This window comes from Pan troglodytes, chromosome 22, assembly GCF_028858775.2.
Source record: "Pan troglodytes isolate AG18354 chromosome 22, NHGRI_mPanTro3-v2.0_pri, whole genome shotgun sequence".
Classification (NCBI taxonomy): Eukaryota; Metazoa; Chordata; class Mammalia; order Primates; family Hominidae; genus Pan; species Pan troglodytes.
Genome location: NC_072420.2, coordinates 18,506,192 through 18,532,305, shown reverse-complemented (window position 1 = coordinate 18,532,305; position 26,114 = coordinate 18,506,192). Strand labels below are relative to the sequence as shown.

Genomic DNA, 26,114 nt, shown 5'->3' with positions numbered 1-26,114 from the left:
ACGGGGTTTCACTGTGTTAGCCAGGATGGTCTTGATCTCCTGACCTCGTGATCCACCCGCCTCCACCTCCCAAAGTGCTGGGACTACAGGCGTGAGCCACCGTGCCCGGCCAGTTTGATTTTTTTTTTTAAGTGAAGGAACGGTCAGGATAATTATACTTGACATTTTGTGGATTACAAAGATCATATTGTCAGCTGTGTTGGGTGCAGGGCTGGACTTTATTCCTTTAGCTGATAAGCATTATCAACATTTACAAGACAGAAACCTTATATGAAAGTCATTATTTGTATTTCCTGGTTCATAGTTGGTTTCGAATCTCTGCCTGTACCGTGCTTATGTTTGATTACTAAGTGTGCTTTCATATCAGGGACAGAGAGAGTCTCCGGACATGGAGGAAGCCACTAGACAAGGCCAATAAAAACATAAACCTGGGCTATTTTTAATGAATAACCAGTAGGTATGAATGAGTAACAAATGAGCAGTAATCTGGCTGGGCGCGGTGGCTCATGTTTGCAATTCCAGCACTTTGGGAGGCTGAGGCTAGCAGATCACTCGAGTCAGGAGTTCAAGACCAGCCTGGCCAACATGGTGAAACCCTCTCTAGTAAAAATACAAAAAAAATTAGCTGGGCATGGTGGCGTGTGCCTGCAGTCACAGCTACTTGGGAGGCTGAGGCAGGATAATTGATTGAACCTGGAAGGTGGAGGTTGCAGTGAACCGAGATCATGCCACTGCACTCTAGCCTGGGTGACAGAGCGAGACTCCATCTCAAAACAAAGAAACACACAAACAAACAAACAAACAAATAAACATACAGTAATCTACTTGAAAATGGAAAAATGTTTCTTAATCCCCCCTGGAGGGCTATAGATAGGTGACTATGTCATACATACCATTGTATGTCCCTCAGTCAATATACCCCGGAAGGGAATGCCCCCGCTAGAGCTCAACTCCAGAGACTATACTGAGAATGGTGCCCTTACGAGTTGGAGAACATGGCAGCCCTAGAAGGCATTCAATAATACTTTCTTTTTTTATTTTTGAGATAGGATCTTGCTCTGTCACCTAGGCTGGAGTACAGTGACACGATCATGGCTTACTGTAGTCTTGACATTCCGGGCCCAAGTGATCCTCCTACTTCAGCATAAGTTTTTTTTTTTTTTTTTTTTTTTTCCAATTTGTAGAGACAGAGTCTCCCTGTGTTGCCCAGGCTGGTCTCAAACTCCTACGCTTGAGCGATCTACCCCCTTGGCCTCCCAAAGTGCTGGGATTACAAGCATGAGTCACCGCGCCCAGCCAATGATGATTTCTTGATCGAAGGAATGAATGAATTAAAAGGTTCATCTTTGGACACAAAGGCAGACAAAAGTTAGACAAAAGGCATTTTTGAAACCAGGACCTTTATTATAATATTAGTCGAAACAGTGGGACCCATGAATAAGCATGGCAATGCTATATTCACCATAGCAGACATCCTTGAAAATGTGCCTCCCCAGATAGATCAGCTAAGAAAGAATAATTCTACATACAATCACTTGCAGATATGTTTCCTGATAGAGATACCAGGGACAAAGCTAACATCAATGTCAAGTCCAGAAAATGATTTTTGAATGTTGGTAGTTTCCCTCTTCACATTCTGCTCTCTTCACTCTCCTATCCCTGAAGCACAGATGGTGTCCTTTAGTTTGAGTAAGTAAGAAGTGCCAGTGAGTCATATTAGCTATTTTTAATGCACAGACATGTGAGGGATCTGTTTGATGGAGGACTTGCTTGCCAGCAATCGAGTTCGAGAAAGTCCAGGGCTTCAAGCCAGATTCTGGAGTGAGGCAGAAATGGGGACTAGACAGAAAAGATTGTAGGCTTTTCAGGCTAGAACGGAGAAAGTGCAGATGCAAAACTAGGGTTTAATTTGAGGAATCATTTAGAGTAGGTGTTGATTTAGGAAGATCTAAAAGACGTAGAATTAATGGAAAGGTTAATGATGGGCCTCTTGAAGTGAGTGAATGATGACAGATTATGGGATACACTTAGCTCCTAATTATTATGTATTTTAATACCTAGGTGCTAAAAAGTGGTAGCTAAAAATAAATAGTCATATATTTTTAAATAGTAGATTTCTTCCCTTCCCTAAATTTCTAACCTTGTTTCATGAACACAAACCTAATTTTAAAGGTAAAGGAAACTCATGCCAAGCAGCAAACAAAGAGACTGTATTAATTCTTCAGTTCACAAGTAGGGAAGTATTGATTGAGATTAGAGAATTATTTGTTTGCTTATTTATGGTATTAATTTATATATTTGGTTTCTTGCCTTACAGATAATTTAGGCAGAAATGACAGCTACCTGCCTTAAGACAACAAACCTACAATCTATAACATTCTCCCACCCAGCAATCTCACATATCTGGAACCCAGACGGGAAACTAGAATAACCCTCCAAATCTTTACCCATATAAATAGGTGTTATAAGATTCATGTGTTAAGTCAGTCAGTACTTTTCAACCACAATAAACCACTCAAGCCCTCACTCATTATTTGTTTACTTTAATTTTAGACATAATGATAATAAGCTTGGTTATCAGGGTTTATTTAGCCCACAGGAGACCACAGGAGCATGTGGCTGCACATTTCCTTTGGCATGAACAATTATAAAAGGGTTTTCACATCCATCATTAGCTGCTCAAGGCAGACACAGCAATAGCATCAAGAAGTGTCAGTTGAGTGCCTGACAGCCCCAAGAAGACAGAATAATTCTAAACAGTAGGCAGATAAACCACAAAAATAGACTAGTCTGTAGCCATGGTTAGGAAGAAAGAGAAAGACATATGTCACCATTCTCAGATGGCATCTCTTTCCAGACTCAGAACCCCACGTGCATAGAGAGGTTGTCCAGTCCAGGCTCCTGGTTAGCACACAATTCACATCAACAGTTCTCTTTTTGGGTGGTCAGACAGTTCTGCTGATGTGTTGGCAAGGAATCTGTGATGATTAATTTTATGTGTGATAAATTTTCTTTTTTCTTTTTTTTTTTTTTTTACCAGCACTCCTGATTTGGAATGGATTTTTTTTTTTTTTTTTTTTTTTGAGACAGGCTCTCACTCAATCATCCAGGCTGGAGTGCAGTAGCACAATCACAGCACCCTGTAGCCTCAATCTCCCAGGCTCAAGCAATCCTTCCATCTCAGCCTCCTTAATAGCAGGGACTACAGGTGTGCGCCACCACACCCTGCTAATTTTTTATCTCTTTGTAGAAACGGAGTTTCTCCATGTTGTCCAAGCTGGTCTTGAACTCCTGGGCTCAAGCAATCTACCCGCCTCAGCCTCCCAAAATGCTGGGATTACAGGCGTGAGCTACTGCACTGGGCTAATTTTATTTTCTTTAACTTGGCTGGGTCGTAGTACCCAGATATATGATCAAACATTATTCTGGATGTTTCTGAGAGCGTGTTTTTGGATGAAATTGACATTCAAGTTGGTGGACTTTGAATAAGACAGGTTACCATTACTTTTTTCATTTTTAAGACAGGATGATATGGTTTGGCTTTGTGTCCCCACTCAAATCTCATCTCTAACTGTAATCCCCACATGTTGAGGGTGGGACCTGGTGGGAGGTGATTGGATCATGGGGGTGGTTTCCCCCATGCTGTTCTTGTGATAGTGAGTTCTCATGAGATCTGATGGTTTAAAAGTGTAGCATTTCTCATCCTCTGTCTCTCCTGCCACCTCATGAGGAAGGTGCTTGCTTCTCCTTCACCTTCTACCATGATTGAAAGTTTCCTGAGATCTCCGCAGCCATGCAGAACTGTGAGTCAATTAAACCTATTTTCTTTATAAAGTATGCAGTCCCAGGTAGTTCTTTCCCCACCCCCCACCTCCACCCTCTGAGACAGATTCTTGCTTTGTCGCCCAAGCTGGAGTGCAGTGGCAGATCTCGTCTCACTGCAACCCCCACCTCCTGAGTTCAAGCAATTCTCTTGCCTCAGCCTCCTGAGTACATGGGATTACAGGAGCATGCCACCACAACTGGCTAATTTCTGTGTTAGTATTTTATTTTATTTTATTTATTTATATATTTTTTGAGATGGAGTCTCGCTCTGTCGCCCAGACTGGAGTGCAGTGGCACAATCTCAGCTCACTGCAGCCTCGACCTCCTGGGATCAAACGATCCTCCCACCTCAGCCTTGTGAATAGCTGGGACCACAGGCATGCGCCTCCATGCCCAGCTAATTTTTGTATTTTTTGTAGAATTGGGATTTTGCCACGTTGCCCAGGCTGGTCTCAAACTCCTGAGCTCAAGGGATCCACGTGCCTTGGCCTCCCAAAGTGCTGGAATTACAGGTGTGAGCCATCACGCCTGGCCCAGATTACTCTTCCTAATGTGGGTAAGTCTCATCCAATCAGTTGATGGCTTGAATAGAATGAAAGACTGAGCTACCTGCCGCAAAAGGGAATCTGTAGCAGATGACCTTCGGACTTGAACTGCAGCATCAACTCTTTCCTGGGTCTTCAGCCAGCTGGTCTACCCTGCAGATTTTGGACTTGCCAACCCCCATAATTGTGTAAGACAATTTCTTTATAAACAAGTTTCCTTGTGTGTATATACATCCTATTGATTCTCTTTCTCTGGAGAAACCTGCCTAATACAAAATCCCTTTCCAAATTAGGACACGATACATTGCATAGCCCCGGATGTGACAGTAAATAAAAATTCATAATGAAAAATGTTCTTTGTAGCATTATTTATAACAACAAATTGAAATTAGCCTATATGCACATCAATAATGAATTGAATAAATGAATTATAAAACTACTTTCACGCCATAGAAAGCAATTGAGATACAACTGTATAAAATGGTGGTGGTGATGTAAAAGTATGACCAAGGTAGATTGTTAGAGAAAAAATGCAATTTGCCTTGAAGTACACATAATTGGATCCCACTTATGTAGAAATTTATATAGTTGGAAAATAGTGTAATAAAAATAGGTAACACTTACTGAGGGCTTCCTATATGCATTCACTTCATTCATTCAATTCAACAAATATTTATTGCATGCTGTGCTGGGTGACAGGCTCTCAGCAGTAAATTAGACCAGTGGTTTTCAACCTGGGTGATTTTGCCCCCCAGGGGACATTTGGCCATGTCTATAAATAGTTTTTGTTGCAGGTAGAAGTGGGTAGAAGCCAGAGATGCTGCTACACAACCCACAGTGTGCAGGACACCAGCCCCTCTTTCCACTACCGGAAATTATTCAGCCTAAAATATCAGTAGTACAGAGGTTGAAAACCCCTAAATCAAACAAAATCCCTGCCTTTATGGAGTTGGCGGTAATTAATTTAATTTTCATGTTGCCTCTATTGGGTATGTACTATTATGATCCTCATTTTATAGATGTGGAACACATAGCAACAAAAAGGTCAAGTAAAGGCACAGGCCAGGGGCCGGGTGTGGTGGCTCACACCTGTAATCCCAGCACTTTGGGAGGTGGAGGCTGGTGAATCACTTGAGGTCAGGAGTTCGAGACCACCCCGGCCAACATGGCGAAACCCTGTCTCTACTAAAAATACAAAAATTATCCTGGCATGGTGGCACGTGTCTGTAATCCCAGCTACTTGAACCCCGGAGGCTGAGGTTGCTGTGAGCCGAGATTGTGCCACTGCACTCCAGCCTGGGTGACAGAGTGAGACTCCATCTCAGAAAAAAACCAAAAAACAAAAAACCAGGCACAGTGACTCACGCCTGTAATCCCAGCACTTTGGGAGGCCAAGGCGGGTGGATTACCTGAGAGGCCAGGAGTTTGAGACCAGCCTGGCCAACATGCGGAACCCCGTCTCAACTAAAAAAAATTAGCCAGGCATGGTGGTGGGCACCTGTAATCCCGGCTACTCAGGAGGCTGAAGCAGGAGAATTGCTTGAACCCAGGAGGCGGAGGCTGCAGTGAGCCGAGATGGCACCACTGCACTCCAGGCTGGGCAAGGGCGAAACTCTGTCTCAAAAAAAAAAGACACGGCTAAACGACTCACAGGTACCTCTGTAAATTGGGGTTAGGGTGAACTTTCACTTTTACATAATATATTTTGATATATTTAAAATTTTAATAAACTTATTTTACTTTTATAATAATTAGCTTTGTAATTAAAATGTGAGTTAAAAATATTTTAAAATGATTTATCACTTCCAGTTACTTGTTTAAAACAATCCTACCTTTTCAGGCCCTCCATGATCTAGTCCCATTTGCTTCTCCAACTCTCATTGCTCCTCGCCTCATGCACTCTCCATTCCAGCTACCCTAGGTTAATGTCTTTTTTGAGTTTGGGACTTTTGTTCGCTCATTATTCCATTACCTGCGAAACCAAGTAAGATCTTGCACATAAATTATGAATCAAAATGAATTATAAAGAGGAGTTTCTTTCATATTGAATCAAAATCCGCTTTTCTTTTTTTTTTTGAGACGGAGTTTCGTTCTTGTTGCCCAGGCTGGAGTGCAATGGCGCGATCTCCGGCTCACTGCAACCTCCGCCTCCTGGGTTCAAGCGATTCTCCTGCCTCAGCCTCCCGAGTAGCTGGGATTACAGGCATGTGCCACCATACCCGACTAATTTTGTGTTTTTAGTAGAGACGGGGTTTCTCCATGTTGGTCAGGGTGGTCTCGAACTCCCAACCTCAGGTGATCCGCCAGCCTCGGCCTCCCAAAGTGTTGGGATTACAGGCGTGAGCGACCGCGTCCGGCCCAAAATCTGCTTTTCTGTAATGATTTTTACCAATTAGTCTTAGTATTCTATTAGATATTTACAGTTTTCTTTATTCCTCTCTCTCCCCACCCCTTCTCTCTTTCTTTTTTCTTTTTTTTTCTTTTTTCTTTTTTTTGAGACAGAGTCTCGCTCTGTTGTCCAGGCTGGAGTGCAATGGCGCGATCTCGGCTCACTGCAGCCTCCGCCTCCCAGGTTCAAGCGATTCTCCTGCCTCAGCCTCCTGAATAGCTGGGACCACCGGCTTGCACCACCACGCCTGGCTAATTTTTGTAGTTTTAGTAGAGACCAGGTTGACATTTACAGGTTTCTATTCAAGGCATCGTCACAAGACAATACTACCAACATTTAAATATTTATATATAAGTTTTCTCTAAGTTAAGCTTCTCTAACGCTTTCAGACATTTTGCTGGCTGAACCTTGTTTCAATAGCGCTTACCATCCTAGCTTCTTTTCTTAGCTAGAATACTCCACTTTGCCAATATCCTTCCTGAAGTGGGGCATGCTGGAGAGTACACCAGAGTCCAGGGGTGAAACGAGTAGTTAGAAAGCAAACAGCCTCCTGTGCTTTGTTTTTTTCTGAACTTTGTGTATGTGGAGCTCTCATTGCACTCACTTCCTTGACGGTGTGTCCCACATCACTGAATCACAGTTCACTGCAATAATCAGCAATGGCTGTCACGGTGCTGAGTCCTCAGTAAGGTATTATTCAGCGCATTCTGCTTAAGATGGCAGGAAAGCATTTAATATAAATAGCATTTAATGCAATTTATATTTTTATATAAATGAATTCAATTTTTAAAAAAACTGGTGTTTATTCAAGAGGTACTCACACGGCTATCTGGAGCACTTTATTCTCAAAAAACCCCCCAATTCCCCCAAACAATCTGGAGAGGCAACATTTAATTGTATCATGAATCAATAAGTAGCAGTACTTCAAGTGACCAACTTTTTTGTTGCTGTTGAGGCAGTGTCTCACTCTGTCACCTAGGCTGGATTGCAAGTGGCATGACCACAGCTCGCTGCAGCCTTGACCTCCCAGGCTCAAGCAATCCTCCCTCCTCAGGCTCCTGAGTAGCTGGGACTACAGGCACGTGCCACCATGCCCGGCTCATTTTCTTTTTTTTTAGTTTTTTTTTTTAGAGACAAGAGTCTCCCTGTGTTGCCCAGGCTGGTCTCGAACTGCTGGGCTCAAGCAATCCTCCCCACTCGGCCTCCGAAAGTGCTGAGATTACAGGCATGAGCCACCATGCCCAGCCAAGTGACCAAAATATTATCATCTTCCTTCTCCATTATCTAGTCTCTTGCAACAAAGAACACCTTCCAGTCGCGTTCCAATCATGTTACTACTTTTCCCCAACTTTTCTATTGGAGCATGGGTGGTTCAGTGGTAGAATTCTCGCCTGCCACGCGGGAGGCCCGGGTTCGATTCCCGGCCCATGCAGTATGAGAATGTGTTTTGGACCGTGCGCGGGAGGTTGCGGTGAGCCGAGACTGCACCGTTGTATTCCAGCCACAGCAACAATGAGAGAAACTTCGTCTCAAAAACAAACAAAAAAACTTTCGAGGGGTCCCAAATGCTTCTTAAATTGAATGATTTGTAGAACAGGCTTTGTGACCCAGTGACTAACTGACCATACTTTATCACCACAGACAGTAGTTTTCCTCCCATATAGCATTTCCTCCCCAGTCAGGAGAGAGACTTTCCCCCAAACATGTCTCAGCTCAGCCATCTGGAGTTTGCGCATGTGTTTGCCATGTTAATCCCTCCTTCGTAAACGCTCTCTCTGGGGTTATGAATCTTCTCAAACCGTATGAGTTTGACAGCTAAAATGGACTGATTTAAATCACTGTTCGCACACTGAAAATACAGTGGAATCAAGGTTCAGAGAAGATGGCCTGAGGACCTTGCTTTACTAGGAAGCAAGTTCTGGAACGGGCACTTGTTTTTGGAGTACCCTTTCCTATCTTCTATTTAATTACTTAATCCTTTATTATATTCTCCCTGTCCCCTATTGCCCCCACCCCTGCACTTTTTAACCTCTTCCTGTAAGACACTAAACATATAAAAGAGTATAGGGGAAAAGAGTAAAAATAACAGCTAACAATTGATAAGAGTGTTTCAGATAGATCCGGGCTCTTCACTTTATCCCTAGTCTTCACAACGGTTCATATAAGGAAGAGGTGGACGCAATTTTTTTTTTTTTTTTGAGACGGGGTCTCTCTCTGTCGCCCAGGTTGGAGTGGCGCGATCTCGGCTCACTGCAAGCTCCGCCTCCCGGGTTCACACCATTCTCCTGCCTCAGCCTCCCGAGTAGCTGGGACTACAGGCGCCCGCCACCACGCCCAGCTGATTTTTTGTATTTTTAGTAGAAACGAGGTTTCACTGTGTTAGCCAGGATGGTCTCGATCTCCTGACTTTATGATCCGCCCACCTCGGCCTCCCAAAGTGCTGGGATTACAGGCGTGAGCCGCCGCGCCCGGCCTGGATACATATACTTTAAAGACATAAAATTGGCTGTTTAGTAATTATTCAGAGCCACACCAGTACTAAATTTATTAAAGGGGAAACAAAAAAAATTTGTAACTCATTATTAGATATCACTGTACCCGTGGGGAGAATGGAAGAGGGACATTTGTGGATGGATATGTGCAAAAAAAAAAAAAAAAAAAAAAAAAAAAAAAAAAAAAATTCAAGAGCCATTGATGATTCTTTTAGCAAAAAAATGGAAGCATTATGAATTACGGTGCAAGGGTCAAGGAGTATTGGGAGTTAGTTTCCCTGACGAATGCTGAGTCCATTAGAAGTTGGAACCATTAGACTTTTGAAAACCTATAGAAAAGAGAGTGGATGGTAGCTAGGCAGCTAAAAAGTCTTTGATGCTTTATTTTTGTACGGGCTTACTATTACAATTATTGGGAAGTAATATTTGGGTGGGAATATTTCTATATCAAATAGTCTGTATTTGCGTGGGCTGACATTTAGATTGAATCTACAGTAGGATTACTACACAGCTTTGAGATCTGGGTTTGTGAAGCACATGGTTCATAACATAAAAAAGAGTGATTTGAATGTCTCACAATTTTCATTATGACAACTTGGATGAACAACATCTACAGTAATTTCTAAGTCTCACACCATTCCAGCCACACCCAGTCTGGGCAACAGAGTGAGACCCCATCTTCAAAAATACATAAATAAATAAATAAAAGAAGAATAAAGAAAAATGGAGATTTCTTTGTATATGTGTGTATAAAAATCAGGAAGCTAAGACAAAATATTCCGAAAGTATGAGTCACAAAATTATATTACTTGACATATGATCAGGATCACAAACTGAGATAATTGTATTTTGAAAGATTAATGCTAAAAAAGTTGGGAAACTGTATACACGATTACAGCATGAAATTAAGAAAATAATAAGGCAAGCAGTTTTATCCTGGATAAAACATTTTTTGGTGGGGTGGTGGGGGTAGGGGGTGTCCTGGTGAAGACTAAGAAATCTGTTAGACAAATTCTAAAAGAGCTGAGCTGTAACGTTTTTATTTATTTATTTATTTATTTTTAAAATTTTTTTAGATTTCAGTCTTGTTCGGGAGTGGTGGCTCATGCCTGTAATCCCAGCACTTTCAGAGGCCGAGGCCGGCAGATCACCTGAGGTCAGGAGTTCCAGACCAGCCTCACCAACATGGTGAAACCCCGTCTCTATTAAAAATACAAAAATTAGCTAGGTGTGACGGCATACGCCTGTAATCCTAGCTACTCGGGAAGCTGAGACAGGAGAATCGCTTGAACCCGGGAGACGGAGGTTATAGTCAGCCGTGATCGCACCCCTGCACTCCAGCATGGGTGACAGAGGGAGACTCTGTCTCAGAAAAAAAAAAAAGATTTGAGTCTCACCATGTTGCCTAGGCTGGTCTCAAACTCCTGGCCTCAAGCAACCTTCCTACAGGCGCGGGCTACTGCTCCTGGAAAGACTATATTTCTTTAAATATTAGAATTTAAAGACCATCTGGGAATAAAGTTGGCTTGCAGGGAGGATGAAGAGATTGGAGGTGTTGATGGAAAACAAAACACCATCACATTTTTTCCCTTGCTCTTCTGCCAATAAATATCGGTTGACCTCCTGCATTGATCTCCCTCATTGCTATCCCCAATTTATTTTTTTAATATTCTAAATGTGTAAGATAAACCTGAGAAATATTTGACCTCATGCAACAATGTAATTTCCATTCTCAGTTCCTCCAAATCAGGGAGCTGTCTATATTCTCATTTTTCAGGAGTAAGATTTGCAGATAACTGTAAATCCATGCTCACTAGCAGTGTAAAATTTATACAGAGAGGAAACTACAAGTAGATAGAGTTGTTGTTAAGTTCAGCTCTGTCTGATTTAGAAATGAATCTCGTGTTTGGATAATCTAGTCTTAGCTCATTCTATTTATTCAGCCAAGTTATTTCCTGCACAGATCCCTCCTTTGCCTGCCAACTGTAATCATTTTTTTCTTTTCATGTTAGTTCCCACTACTCCTATTTGAAGTGCCACCACATACAGCTTGCGGTTGCTTTACTTTCCGTCTAGTTAATCTCACCCGTACTGGTCATCTAAACAAGCCAATTCTTCCCAATCTCTTGATTTTCTGATCATTCCTTCCATAATGAATCTATGATCTGATGGAAAGAGACCATTTTACGTTGAGTAACTTTAGTTATTTTTAGTGTGTCCCTTACTCACTCTCCTAAGTGACGTCACCTCTCATGTTGCCTCATCAGGAAAATGATTAGGCAACATGGAGTAGGATTAGATGGGGTGTCCTTAATTCTGGGTGCATATTAGAAGTATTTGGGGAACTTTAAAAAAATACTGCTTACCCGGGCCTGCTGGCTTATGCCTGTAATCCCAGCACTGTGGGAGGCTGAGGCAGGTGGATTGCTTGAGCTCAGGAGTTTGACACCAGCCTGAGCAACATAGTGAGCCCCTGTCTCTACACACATGCACACACGCACACACACGCGTACACATGCACACACCCGCACATACACAGCTACTCCTTCACCACATAAGACAAGTGTAATCAAATTTTCTTAGCATAAGACCTGGGCGTTGTTGGCATTTTATTAAAAGCTCAGCCAGAGTTAGGAACCACAGGATGAATGATTTTCACCTACCTTTCCAACTTTATGATTCCCTTATTCTCCTTTTTAAAAAAAATTTTTGTAGAGACGGGGATCTCCCTGTGTTGCCCAGATTGGGATCAAACTACTGGGCTCAAGTGATCCTCCTGCCTCAGCCTCCCAAAGTATTGGGATTTCAGTCATGAGCCACTGAGCCCGGTTGATTCCCTTATTCTTTTTTTTTTTTTTTTTTTTTTACATATTCTTGCTCTGTCAGACGGGCTGGAGTGCAATGGCGCGATCTCAGCTCACTGCAACCTCTGCAACCTCTGCCTCCCGGGTTCAAGTGATTCTCCTCCTCATCCTCCCAAGTAGCTGGGATTACAGGCGCCCGCCACTACGCCTGGCTGATTTTTGTATTTTTAATAGAGATGGGGTTTCAGTATGTTAGGCTGGTCTCGAACTCTTAATCTCACATGATTCGCTGGCCTCGGCCTTCCAAAGTGCTGGGATTATAGGTGTGAGCCACCACACCCGGCCCCTTAATATTATACTTACTGACTTGCACTGTTTTTCCTCTATAATTTTTATAAGACACTAAAGGAGACGGGCTTTCTTGATGTGATTCATTAACAGTTTCAATATGACTATTAATATCATACCCATAACATATGATATTAGTGAGATTATGTGACATCGTTATGTGACATTTTAACCACAAGGGTATTAAGAAAAATAAATACAGTAGGGAGCAGAGCTTGAGCCCACATTTCTTAAGATGTTAAAAAAAAAGCTTATGTTTTTTGCATAACATCTTTAATGCTTCCATATGCTAAATGCTGAATGTTCAATTAAGATGCCTTCCATGGTGTCTCTGCTGAGGGAGACAGTCAAGAAAACCAGTGATTCAGAGAGGCGTGCATGAGATGCGATGGCAAAAAAAAAGAACTACCTGTCTCAGACTGGGACGCAGGGGACGATTTCCACACTCCTATGTCTGAAACTGAGTACTGTACAAGTATCCAGAGGAAAAGTGGGTGGAAGTTGAAGGGTAGTGAGACAGGAATAATACAGCGTGGTGGTAGGAGAATAGAAAATTCTAGGCAGCAGTTTCACATGACTAGCAAAAAGGAAACTGTTGAAATAGCTGCATAAACTAGGGGCTGATACTTTGCAAACCAGGGTGTAGACCAAGCTGGCTGAGGCTGACTGGACCCAACATGGTGCTGGATTTCACCTAGGTCTCATGAGGACTTCACTGTACATTCATTAACATACTAAATTACATACCCACCAATGCCATGACACTTCTGGGAACACCCATATTTGGTGTAAAAATGGGTGGCACCACAGTTCCAAGAAATCTTCACCTTTTTTCCAGAAATCTTCATGAATATTTCACCCTTTGGCTAAAGAAACCCATAAAGATAGCAGCCCCAAGCCCCGCTGGGAGTGTCTCTCTCTTGAGTAGGCCTGAACTGCACTTCCGTGGAGATTCACTTTGCAGTAAATCTTCATACAGTCACTTTTTTCTGACGCGTCGTCTTTGGATTCCTTCTATATCGGTGTCAAGTGCCTGGACACTAGCAGGGGTCAGGGTCTCACCAGTATTTGGGGACCTCCCCCAGCCAACTGATACCGTGCGTTGACAGGTAAGATGTCCTCTGAGAAGTGCAAGGAGTTCAGCGAAATGTGGGCAGTTTGGGATGACAAGGATACAGAGGTTATGGAAGGGGCATATCGCGAAGGAGCTTATTTCAAATTCATTCACCAGATATTCTCTCTTCACCTCACTATAGCTTAATGGAATTGCTCCACCTCACCTTTTACGAGAACCAGTACGACATTAATTAAATATTTTCAGAAGTGTACACTACTGAAATAAATTGAAACAAAAATGAAGTCTTTGGGAAAGAAAATAACTCAAAACATGCTTATAATAGACTCCCGATTTGGTGAAGCTTTTATTCATGTTGCAACGTTTTTAAAATTTGTTTTCATTTTTCTTTGACCCAATATCATTGTTATACTAGAGCTTAACTTCTTATCTCAAAATATAATTCCTTATTTTTCCTGTTCTAGGAACTATTTGGCTAAATTATTTTTCTTCATAGTCATTGGGATTATAAGTACAAGGATGCTTTCTACACATGTATGTTTCAGCTTAAAATGAATAGCCCTTGAGCATGTTGCATGATGTCTGCCTTCTCCGTCACTCTGTAATTTCTCTCTTTTTCTGTCTCTCATCTTCTGTATCTGCAAAAAATAAATCTGTGGTAATTTTCATCACTCATTAAGCTCATATTGATTTCTGCCTCTCCTGGAATTTATGGTACTGGATGTATTTTAATTTTTAAATAAAAGTGCCCCAAATTATTTTGTATTATTTTCTAACTATCTTATTAATTTTGCCTATCTACATGATAGTAATATAATAATGGTTAGAATAGTAAGACACATGAAGCAAGAAAATATTTTTCAAATTAATTAATTTTATTATTTTATTTTATCTTTATTTTTTATGAGATGGGGTCTCACTATGTTGCCCAGGGTGGTCCCAAACTCCTGAGCTCAAGCGATTCTTCCACCTTGGCCTCCCAAAGTGCTGGGATTACAGCCACCATGCCCTACCTAGAAAATCTTAAAGATTAAAAAAATAGAAGGACGCCGGGCACGGTGGCTCATGCCTGTAATCCCGGCACTTTGGGTGGCTGAGGTGGGCAGATTACGAGGTCAGGAGATCAAGACCATCCTGGCTAAAAAGGTGAAACCCCGTGTCTACTAAAAAAAAATACAAAAATTAGCCGGGCATGGCAGCGGGCACCTGTAGTCCCAGCTACTCGGGAGGCTGAGGCAGGAGAATGGCGTGAACCTGGGAGGTGGAGCTTGCAGTGAGCCAAGATAGTGCCACTGCACTCCAGCCTGGGCAACAGAGCGAGACTCCCTCTCAAAAAAAAAAAAAAAAAAAAAAATAGAAGGACTAAAATTTCTACCTATTATAATATATTAAAATGTTCAATAAATAGACCTGCACTTTATTGGTGTTAGAAATGACTTGTAGATCAGTACAATAGAATGAACAACCCATAAACATGTCTAAGTTTATTTAAGTGTTTAAAAAGAAGATAATTCAAATTTAGTATGGGTCAGTAGACTGGTATCTCAAAGGACTTTGACAAATCCAATATTTCTTCCTAGTTTAAAAATAAAAGCAAACAAAGCAAATATACAGATAAGGAACTTAAACCATCACTAAATAGGAATAAATGTAAAGTCTTTGAAATTAAAATTGTGTGTGTATGTGTGTATATGTTTAAACTATATGTCAAAGCCAGTATCGTTTTTCATGGAAGCATTAAAAGATTTTGCAATGGAAGGCAAAGAAGTCCATCATCACTACTAGTACTCCTAATTTAGTGGTACTACTCAGTGTAATTACTCAATGTAATTAGATGTGAGAAAGTAGTAAGAGGTATGAATACTTGAAAGAGGAGACACAATTATTGTTTGCAGATAATAATATATCAATTAAAACAGAAGAAACAATGAGATAAATCAGTAAGCTAGTTGACTTCACACACACAAAAGTATCTAAATCAATAGTTTTTCTATATATAAAGAAGACTTGATTAGATAATATAGTGGAGTAAAGTTACCAACTGCAGTAGCAACCAGAGAAGAAAAAATTATTAGAAAAAGAGCTGAGCATGATGCCACACATCTGTAATCCCAGCTACTCAGGAGGCTGAGGTGGGAGGATTGCCCGAGCTCAGGAGTTGGAGATCAGCTTGGGCAATATAGCACAAGACTGTCTCGAAAAAAACCCAAAACCAAAACCAAAACAAACAAACAAACAAAAAACAGAAAGAAAGATAAGAAAAAAAAACTAGAAAGAAAATTGACAAGAAATGGGCAGAAACTAGGTGAAGAAAAGTTAACACTCTTGAAGGATTTAACAGACAAGGATCTGAAGAAATACTCTAATACAGACTGCTGGAGCTGGGCGTGATATCTCAAAGGGCATGTTTAAAACAAGTTTAGATGATTGCTAAATTTTCTTCTGAGGAGGGCAATTTCTGGTAACTGGAGGGCCCTTTGTTTGGCTGAGCATCAAGGCAAGTTTGAGGAAGCAAGTTGAGCAGAAGAACTGATTTGTTTGCCAGCCACCCTCTACCCCATTCCCAGATATAACAGATAATGAGTAAGAACAGACATGTCTATGAGGGATTTTTTTCTGTGAGATGTGTTTTGCAAAACCTGTTTTCCACCTTCTCTATGAAAACTCCAGTTATGTTTACATGTTCACTGAGGTTTTTACATTAGAGGATTATTTAAGAGCTTCAAAGATAGGCTGAGTTCACGTATCCTGGTAGTCATAAGGTAAGGGATGAACACAAATGCAGCTATATATGGTCTTGGTGTTCCCTCCTGGTCCCTCAAATTAGGAGACACCTGAAATCTGGGTTTGCTAATTTATTAATCAATTTTTATTTATTTATTTTTGAGACAGAGTGTCGCTCTATCACCCAGGCTGGAGTGCAATGGCCTGATCTCAGCTCACTGCAACCTCTGCCTCCTGGGTTCATGCGATTTTCCTGCCTCAGTCTCCCAAGTAGCTGGGATTACAGGCATGTGCTGCCACAGCCAGCTAATCTTGTGTTTTTAGTGGAGACGGGGTTTCACCATGTTGGCTAGGCTGTTCTTGAACTCCTGACCTCAGGTAATTCATCCTCTTCAGCCTCCCAAAGTGTTAGGATTACAGGCGTGAGCCACTGCACCTGGCCAGAAGGCTGTTTATTGTAGAATTAATTATAATTATAGAAGTTGAAAAGAATTCAAGCAATCAATCATAGGGTATTAGTTAAATAACTTATAATACACCCACTTAAGAGAATACTATGTACCCATTAACAATGATGTGGTATGCTGGGCGAAGTGGCTCAGGCCTGTAATCACAGCACTTTGGGAGGCCAAGATGGGAGGATTGCTTGAGCTCAGGAGTTGGAGACCAGCCTGGGCAACATGGTGAAACCCTGTCTCTACCAAAAATACAAACAATTAGCCAGGCATGGTGGCACATCTGTGATTCCAGCTATTCAGGAGGCTGAGGTGGGAGGATTGCTTGAGCCCAGGAGGTAGAGGTTGCAGTGAACCGAGATCACGCCACTGCACTCCAGCCTGAGCATCACAGAGAGATCATGTCTCAAAACAACAACAACAACAACAACAACAACAACAACAACAACAGCACCCCAAAAAACAACCAATGATGTGGTAAATATTTATATACTGACATAGTGATTTGTTGTTAGGTAACAAAGACAATTTCTACAACACAGTATAATTTATGATATTTTGGTAGGAAAAATTTATCCATGTGTATCAGGTACCATATATATCAGGTCCCATGGAACCGTAGTCTATAAATGTATGCATGTTTAGGAGGCGGAATTATGGGGGATTGGAATGCTTTCTATGCTTCTCTATGTTTTCTGTTTTTTAAATGAAATAAACTCGTATGATGATGATGAGGGTGAAACAAGCAAGACAAATGTGCCCATCAAATCTTTTAGGGCTCTAATATCTTACTACTCCTTGAAAAATATTTGTGTTATGTTTTCCCTTCATCTTAGTTTATAACTTTTTTTCTTTTTGAGACGGAGTCTGGCTCTGTCACCCAGGCTGGAGTGCAGTGGCGCGATCTCGGTTCACTGCAAGCTCCGCCTCCCGGGTTCACGCCATTCTCCTGCCTCAGACTCCCAAGTAGCTGGGACTACAGGCGCCCACCACCACGCCTGGCTAATTTTTTGTATTTGTAGTAGAGACGGGGTTTCACCATGTTAGCCAGGATGGTCTCGATCTCCTGACCTCGTGATCTGCCCACCTCGGCCTCCCAAAGTGCTGGGATTACAGGCGTGAGCCACCGCCCCCGGCCCTTAGTCTACTCATTTAAAAAGAGGCAAGAGTTTCTCTCCCTCTCCCTCTGGGAGCTGCAGCTTTCCTTGTATTTTTTGGCATGAACAAGCTGTAGGAAGGGTGGATCAGTGCCTTCCTGCAAACCCCAGCAGTGTTTCAGGTAAGAACGTTACTGTTTTGGCACTTGTTCCAACACAATCACCCAGGGCAATTCCAGTGCCAAAAACTTTCTCAATGTGTGTGGGTATATAACATTCTGGGAAGTGACCTAGCTAATCACACATGGACATAAATATGGGAAAAGCTAATCACACGTGGACATAAATATGGGAAAAGACACTACAGACTATTACAAGGTGGGGAGTGGGAGGGTTGAAAAACCTATGTTGTGGTATGCTTACTACCTGGGTGATGGAATTCGAACCCCAAACTTCAGCATCATGCAATATTCCCATGCAACTAACCAGCACATCTACCTCTGTATCTGAAATAAAAGTTGAAGTTTAAAAAAAAAAAGGAAAAGAAAGCCAAATGTGAGTGGGCTGGGTGGGTCATGCCTGTAATCTCAGCACTTTGGAAGGCTGAGGCGAGAGGATTGCTTGAGGCCAGGAGTTCAAGACCAGCCTGGGTGGCCGGGCACGGTGGCTCATGCCTGTAATCCCAGCACTTTGGGAGGCCGAGGCGGGTGGATCACGAGGTCAGGAGTTCAAGACCAGCCTGGCCAAGATGGTGAAACCCTGTCTCTACTAAAAATACAAAAAAATTTAGCCAGCTGTGGTGGCAGGTGCTTGTAATCCCAGCTACTCAGGAGGCGAGGCAGAGAATTGCTTGAACCCAGGAGGCAGAGGTTGCAGTGAGCCGAGATCAAGCCACTGCACTCCAGCCTGGGCAACAGAGCAAGACTCTGTCTCAAAAAAAAAAAAAAAAAAAAAAAAAGACCAGCCTGGGCAACATAGTGAGACCTCATCTCTACTAAAAATAAAAATTAAAAGATTAGGGGACTGTGGTGGCATGTACCTGTAGTCTCAACTACCCAGAAGGCTGAGGCAGGAGGATTGGTTGAGTCCAGGAGATCGAGGCTGCAGTGAGCTGTGATTGCACCACTGTACTCCAGCCTAGGTGACAGAATGAGACTCTATAAAAAAGAAGAAAAGGAAAAAAAAAAAGAAAGCTAAACATGAGCTGTTAGGCATGGCTGCACACACACACACACACACACACACACACACACACACACACATTTTCCGACTTTTTTCAGACACTTTCAGACTGCTTTCGGTCTTGAAACTAGGCCAGTATACTGACTACATGGGATGTTACATCATTTTTCTTGCTACTTTTCTATGTATTTTGCAAGCTGAATCAGCGTTCGCAGATACTCTTACGTTTCAGTCCAAGTAAGATAGTCTTTAAGATACCTTTTAATATGCACGTTGAAAAGATAGAATGTATGATGCTGAGATTACAGGGGTTGAGAAAGGCAAAGTATGTGAATCAGGTAGGCCAGTTCTCTGGCTTTGTAATTTGACATTTTAAATGGGTAGCGCATCCTTTAACCAACAAAGTTACGGGGTAGCCTAGAAAGAGAAACCACTTGAATTTTAAATACAGGATACGGAGAAGAGGACAGCATCTTCCCTGTGAACTATCTTAGCAGCATCTGGTTCTTTTGAGGTACTTTGAATGTGTTGGAGCTTAGAAACGGATACCCCAAAATGTGGCACTTTGACATGCTGAACTGAAAAAGAAGCCTCGAGGTCTCTTGGGCCTCCTCCCTGTCCTGTCTCTTAATCCTCCTTGCAGGATGAAGTTGTCCCCTGAAATTCCTTATTTGCCTACATTTTGGAGCTGACAATGAAGAAAACAATTACTTCTGGCCCCTTCCCTGAGTTTTTATTAACTGAACTCATGGGAAGAAAGACTGAATTCTATCAACACGCCTGGACAGACTGGTCACAAACTATTCTCTGCTCTGCTGGCCCAAAAGACTTTATCCCAGGCCACTGTATGTTCTCCAGGCCCATCGAAATCCCCCAAAAAGCATCTACACGTCTCTATCTGTCTTTCCCCTAAGAAGTATATACAACCATCTGTACCTCACTGGGATATTGGACAATCATTCTGTGATTCTCCCTCATGCTCACTAACACATCTGTAGGCCATTTCGCCTATTAATCTGCCTTTTGTCAGTTGATTTTTCAGTAAGCCTTCAGATGGCAAAGAGAAGTTTTTCCTTGATCCCTATAAATTTATAGTAGAATGTATGCTATAAAAGACCTGATAGCCCCATTGTCATGGATGACATTTGTCTCATGTGGGTGTGCCAACTCGTGCAGATGAGAATTTTATAAATGTGTGTGCTCCTGTGAATTAGACTGTTATAGTAACATTAAACTGCTAAAGAACTTCACCTACTTTCTGGATTTGCTAGTAAATAATTTGGCTATTTTTTTTTTTCAGTCTAAAGGCAGATAGCTAATAAGCTACATGAATTGGCCCAGTGGATTAAGTAATTTTTCATAATGCCTGATTACTAGTTTCTGAGAGTAGGATATCTAGAGAAGGAGTTTTTGGGGGAGATAGGAACAGAGGCTGATCAATTTATTTCTTTATGCTTTGACCTCCTCTAAGAAAAATGCTGGCTGCTACAAAAGTTTCTATCTTAACATTTTTCTGCAAGTTTGTTATTACCATTTATGAACTCCCCATTTCCCACAGAGGAAGGAAAGAATAGACAGAACTGAGTGATAAACTAGACAAAGGGAATGGCTTAGTAGGACGTGGCTTCTGCCTTTTGTGTTTCCAGTATTTGTCTACTGCTAAGGAAATCAGTATATGGCACATAACTGGGGCAAAGGATTCAACACTCAGCACTTCAAGCAAGAAGTCATCATCATTAGCATTATTGTGGTGGCTACAAGGAGACGCCCAACAATTTACTGCAAATGACATAAAATGGATACACTGACTCCCAGCTGGATTTTTACTATTTTTGTCCACATTCTGAGGGCTATCAAAATACTTTTTAATTCACTTCCAGACCATCCCAACTTCTACAATGACTCTTTCTCTCTACAACCAGCTAAATTTAATTTCATTATTATTTGCCAAAGGTTAACTGAGAAAAGTAACAGCCAAGAATTAAGAAAACAGGTATAACATGAAAGAGGGAAAAAATCATTTATTTTGAAGGGTGGCCTGACCAAGCAACATGGCTCCAGAGTGGAATGAAAGAGATAAAAATAGGAAGACAATTGGGTGAAGCAGAAAAAAAAAACAGGAGCAGTAGAAACAGATCAATGAGAATGTGTTTCTAGAGCCTATTATGTTTCCAAAGTTGAAGTGATAAACATATTGCATACCCTTTGTTCTAGAGACCTTTCAAAGGACAGAATTCCTTTTCTCAAGCATTGAGCTCTCTCCATCTTTAGAGTCTTTTCAGTCTGTTTCACACAGTGTCAGAAGAAGGTTGCCTCAAAAGTTGGTAGAATTACTGTAATTCCCTCCATGACAGTAGTAAAGTTGGATCCTGCTGATTAGAGCAAAACACAAAAGCTCACTTCCAGAGAACTGTGATCTTCTCATAAAACAGTTGGCATCGCCTGAAAGGGAGGTATTGTTGGTAGGTAAGCCAATGTCCTAGGGCCTGGGACTCAGCCAGCATCTCATGTAACAACCATGCTACCTATCCACTTTTGTTTGTTTTCCCAGACAAAAATGATTGCAACACATTTCAGAGCCAATGCAAAAACTCTGCCTTTGTAATATGCTGACTTGCTGTCAATAATTAGATGTTCTAAATTGCTACACTAGACAATGAGGTCCAACTTAAAAAAAATACAAAAACCCAGTTAAAAGCTCAATTGGCCAAGAGGTTATTTCTGCAAAATGATCACCAGTGGTTTTTTTCTTTTCTTTTATTTTTTGTGGGGGGCGGGTGTGGAGTAGATGAAATGTGTCCAGAGAAGAAAAAAAACATACTTCTGTAAATATTTTCTTAACTTCCTTTTGCCAGGCAGCTCTGGTTTAGCGAGACATACACTAGGTTAAATTTCAAAACACTTGGATACTAACTGTGCTACTTTGGAGCAAGCCATTTAATCTCCCTGAGGCCCAGATCATTCATCTATAAAGTGAGAATAGTAATACTTCGACTGACCACGTCACAGTATGATTAAATATCCAATGATATATTGTACATGAAAGCATTTATCAACTGCAAGGCATGATACTAATGTGAGGACTGTAGAGTTGCCTTTATTTTCCTCAGAGCAGATTTAATTCTGGGGTGCTGGAGAGAAGTAGGAGAGGTTCAGCTCCAGCTCTATCTCATTTCCCCACGTCTGAGAGGCTGGAAGAGAAAGGAGTGGATCTTGAGTTGGCAACTCCCATTTCTCCATCAGCAGAAAGAGAAAACTGGTTTTCAGGTTTCCTCCTACCCCATGAAGTAAGAGTCCCTTCCTCTAAATATTAAAGAAATTTATTAACTATCTAGATTTTCCTTGACTTTTGCTTCTTTATCTAGGCTATGTTGTTCAATATGACAGCCACTAGTGATTTGTGGTTACTGAACTCAAGAAATATGGTTAATCAAAATTGAGATGTGCTGTTAGTGAAGAATACGTGCCAGGTTTTGAAGATAATAGTCCAAAAATACCTGAAAGAATGTAAAATATCTCACTAATGTTTTTTATGTTGATTTCACATTGTAAAGATAATATTTTAGATATATTAGATTGTACAAGATATGTTGTTAAAAATAAATTTTATGTTTCTTTTGACTTTTTCAATTGTAGCTACTATAGTTTAAAATTTTACATTTTATGTCACTTTATATGTCTTTTTTTTTTTTCCAAGATGGAGTCTTGCTCTATTGCCCAGGCTGGAGTGCAGTGGTGTGATCTCGGCTCACTGCAACCTCTGTCTCCCAGGATCAAGCAATTCTCCTGCCTTAGCCTCCCGAGTAGCTGGGATTACAAGTGTGTTCCACCACTCCTGGCTAATTTTTTGCATTTTTAGTAGAGATGGGGTTTCACCATGTTGGCCAAGCTGGTCTCAAACTCCTGACCTCAGGTGATCCACCCGCCTTGGCCTCCCAAACTGCTGGGATTACAGGCATGAGCCACCGCACCCAGCCTCACTTTATATTTCTATTGGATTTGGACAATCAGAGAGGAAGGAAAAACCCGAGTCCCCAGTAGCCTTATTTCATGCCTCTTTCTTTCCATTTTTCAGTCTCTCTCCACCCTCATGCGTTCCAGGTATTGGGAAGTCAATTCTTTTGAGACAAACATCAAGAAACCAAAGAAAGATCAATAGGAAGATCATTTCGTCACATTTATAGCACATGGCAGCAAATAGACAGTCAGCATTCATTCAGTCAATCAATCATGCATTTAATTAAAATGAAGAATACAGAAATTTGGCAATCTGATGTCCTGAAAAAACAGATACACTAGGAATGAGTAATTTCTCTTTTCACTCTTACAAGTTCTGAAAAGGAGGAGATACTGTGATTAGGCTGTGAACTATACTGTGTATAGTCACTTATTAAAATCTTATTTTATATAGTGGCTATCTGTAGGCATTAAAAAAAAAACTCCCTTCTAAAGGTCTAGATATCTTGAGGTCAATAAATGTGCTCTGTATCCAATAAGTACTGAGCAAATGTTGTTGAATATAATGAATAAAATAAATGATATAATCAGTCTATCACTTTATCTTTCTAACCAAAATTAAAATTTGAAGCTAAAATGTTGTATGGTTGATCTGATGATGATATAGGCATTAAAACATGAGTTGTGCCTTAAGGTATGCTTTGCTTTTATCTGATAAAACAATCTTATTTACATTTTTTTTTTTTAAATAATAGAGACTGGGTCTCAATATGTTGCCCAGGCTGGTTTTGAATTCCTGGGCTCAAGCAATCCTTCTGCCTCAGATTCCAAAAGTGCTGGATTACAGGTGTGAGCCACCACACCCAGCCAAAAAAATCTTATTTTTAAGTCACTTCAAAAAGTAACCCATTTGAGAGTGAATAAATTCTTCCCAGATTAAATCCTGGCTGATGAAGAACACTTATTCCTAAAATAAAATCCCCATCCATTTTTGTCATCTCAGCAACCATCTAAAAATTGTCCCAGGAACAAACTGATTCACCCTATAAGAAATAACAGAATAACAGAGAAGAACAATAATCCCATTAACCTGGTAGATCCGGAATGAAATGCAGCTGGAGGATGGAGCAGATTGGAGGTGGGAACAGTGAACACTCAGCAGGCTCCCAGCCCCGAACACCCCTGGAGTCTCAACAGCCTCAATCCATCTGGAAGGGAGGGCTTGGGGGAAGGGCTGAGCATGGCTGCAGGGATCAAAGCTAAGCAGGGGAAAACAGCTAGAGCACTGTCTGCTCTTTGAGCAAAGATAATAGAGTCCTCTCTGTGGTGAAGAGAATGAACACACAGGAAGATTTAAAAACACAACAAACCCGGAGCCGATCAGATTCCTTTATTCCATACCTCAAACTCATCAGGCTTGTCCTCAATTCAGAGTCTCTCTATATTGAATTACAGGGTTAGAAAAATAAAGGGCATCCCATTGAGTGCTTTTCAAACAGTGGGTTGCCACTCTTTAGTGTGAGAGAATCAATTCAGTGGGTGGAGGTTTGCATTTAGAAACTGAAATAAATTAGAATGGAAAATAGAAGGAATTGCATGGAAAAGGGATAAATATTGTTTCATGAATTTTTTGGTGTGTGTGTGTTTGGTACAGGTAAAATACATCTTACTGTAGGCATTAGCCAAACTGTGAAACTGAAAATTAGTCAACTCTATCTCCCTCCCGTATTATTATGGGTTATTAAAATCAGTTCTTCAGGCCTTCAGGAATAGGCTTTTTAGAACCTCTACAGCTAATTCTCTGTTGAGGTATTCCTCCTGCATTCTAGAAATATAGACAATGTCACAGACTCAGTGCAAACCATCCTGAAAAATAGCTCCAGGATCAGGCATTGCATTATGAGGAAGCTAATACTGTTTGTCAGAATCTGAGGGCAGCCTCCCTTTAAAGACCCTAATTAAGGAGAGGGAATGATGAAAAAATGGTAATAGCATGCCTCAAATGTGAGGCTGCCTCTTGGCCACTATTCATTAGAAAGCCCACAAACTGTGGGCTCTATTTAAGGAACGTCTGGGATGGTTTTGGGCGGGGAAGCAAAACAGACCCAGTCAAATACTTCCCCTTTTATTCTCAACTCTGTTGTCAGCTCACTTTTCTCACCTTGATTTATTTCTTGAAATTTTAGTCAAATTCATTGATAATTTGCCTTATGATTCACAAAGTAGATGACAGTGAATAGAGAAGCTACCTGACAGAGAAGAGAGCAGGACTATTTAAAAGATTCTGGCAAGAGGTGAGAACATTCCTCGATCCACTATAGAAAACCACCAGTGATCAAACAAACACACTGAATTCCATTTCTAGGTCTCAAGGAATTAAGCATAACATTCAAAGTTGACTAGATAAAGGAAAGATTTATTATTATTATTATTTTGAGATGGAGTTTCACCCTTGTCATCCAGGGTGGAGTGCAGTGGCCGGATCTCGGCTCACTGCAATCTTCGCCTCCCGGGTTCAAGCGATTCTTCTGCCTCAGCCTCCCGGGTAGCTGGGATTCCAGCCACCCGCCACCACGCCGGGCTAATTTTTATTTTTGTAGTTGAGAAGGGGTTTCGCCATGTTGGCCAGGCTGGTCTCAAACTCCTGACTGCAGGTGATCCACCCGTCTTGGCCTCCCAAAGTGCTGGGATTACAGTTGTGAGCCACTGCGCCTGGTCAAGGAAAGATTATTAATGACAGACTTCATTGCGTTCTGCAAAGCTGAAAGGCAAGGAAAGAATTGGGGGATGGAGGGGGGAATTCCCTAAAAGAAGTCCTAGTAAAGTTGTATATCAAGAAAAAGGCAGATATCTTCATATCCAGACACAAAAGAAAGTTCTTAAGGTTTTACAATGGTATGACCACTAACACAACCTTTCAAAGAAGAGCAAACGTCCTTATCGCCCCAAGAAATCAAAGTAAACCATGTGAAACCCAAGTGTAGGAAATCCCGCTGCTCAGATAAAGTATCCAGTGTAGCACTGAAACAGCACTATTGCTTTCAGGCAGCCTGGCTTAACCTTGAGTAAAGCCTTTCCTGGGAGTTCAGCTCAGTGAAACAGACATTCTGTCAACTGTATCAGAGACAAGGATTTTAGCTGTAATTATGGTCTGCTAATCTGGTGTAGCTTTAGTTAAACAAACAGAATCAGCACATTATCATTAGGGAGGCAACATAGTT

The 26,114-nt window shown here is 41.3% G+C and overlaps 1 long non-coding RNA gene across 1 annotated transcript; it reads right to left on the bottom strand.

Moving 5' to 3' along the window:
• Positions 1–13,794: 13,794 nt before the first annotated feature.
• LOC101058372 (uncharacterized) lies at positions 13,795–24,209 on the bottom strand. Its single transcript, XR_008541443.1, has 4 exons — positions 23,984–24,209; positions 21,139–21,308; positions 18,794–18,911; positions 13,795–14,116 (listed from the first exon to the last, which is right to left on the bottom strand). It is a non-coding gene; the product is annotated as an uncharacterized LOC101058372 (long non-coding RNA).
• Between the last annotated feature and the right edge of the window lie 1,905 nt (positions 24,210–26,114).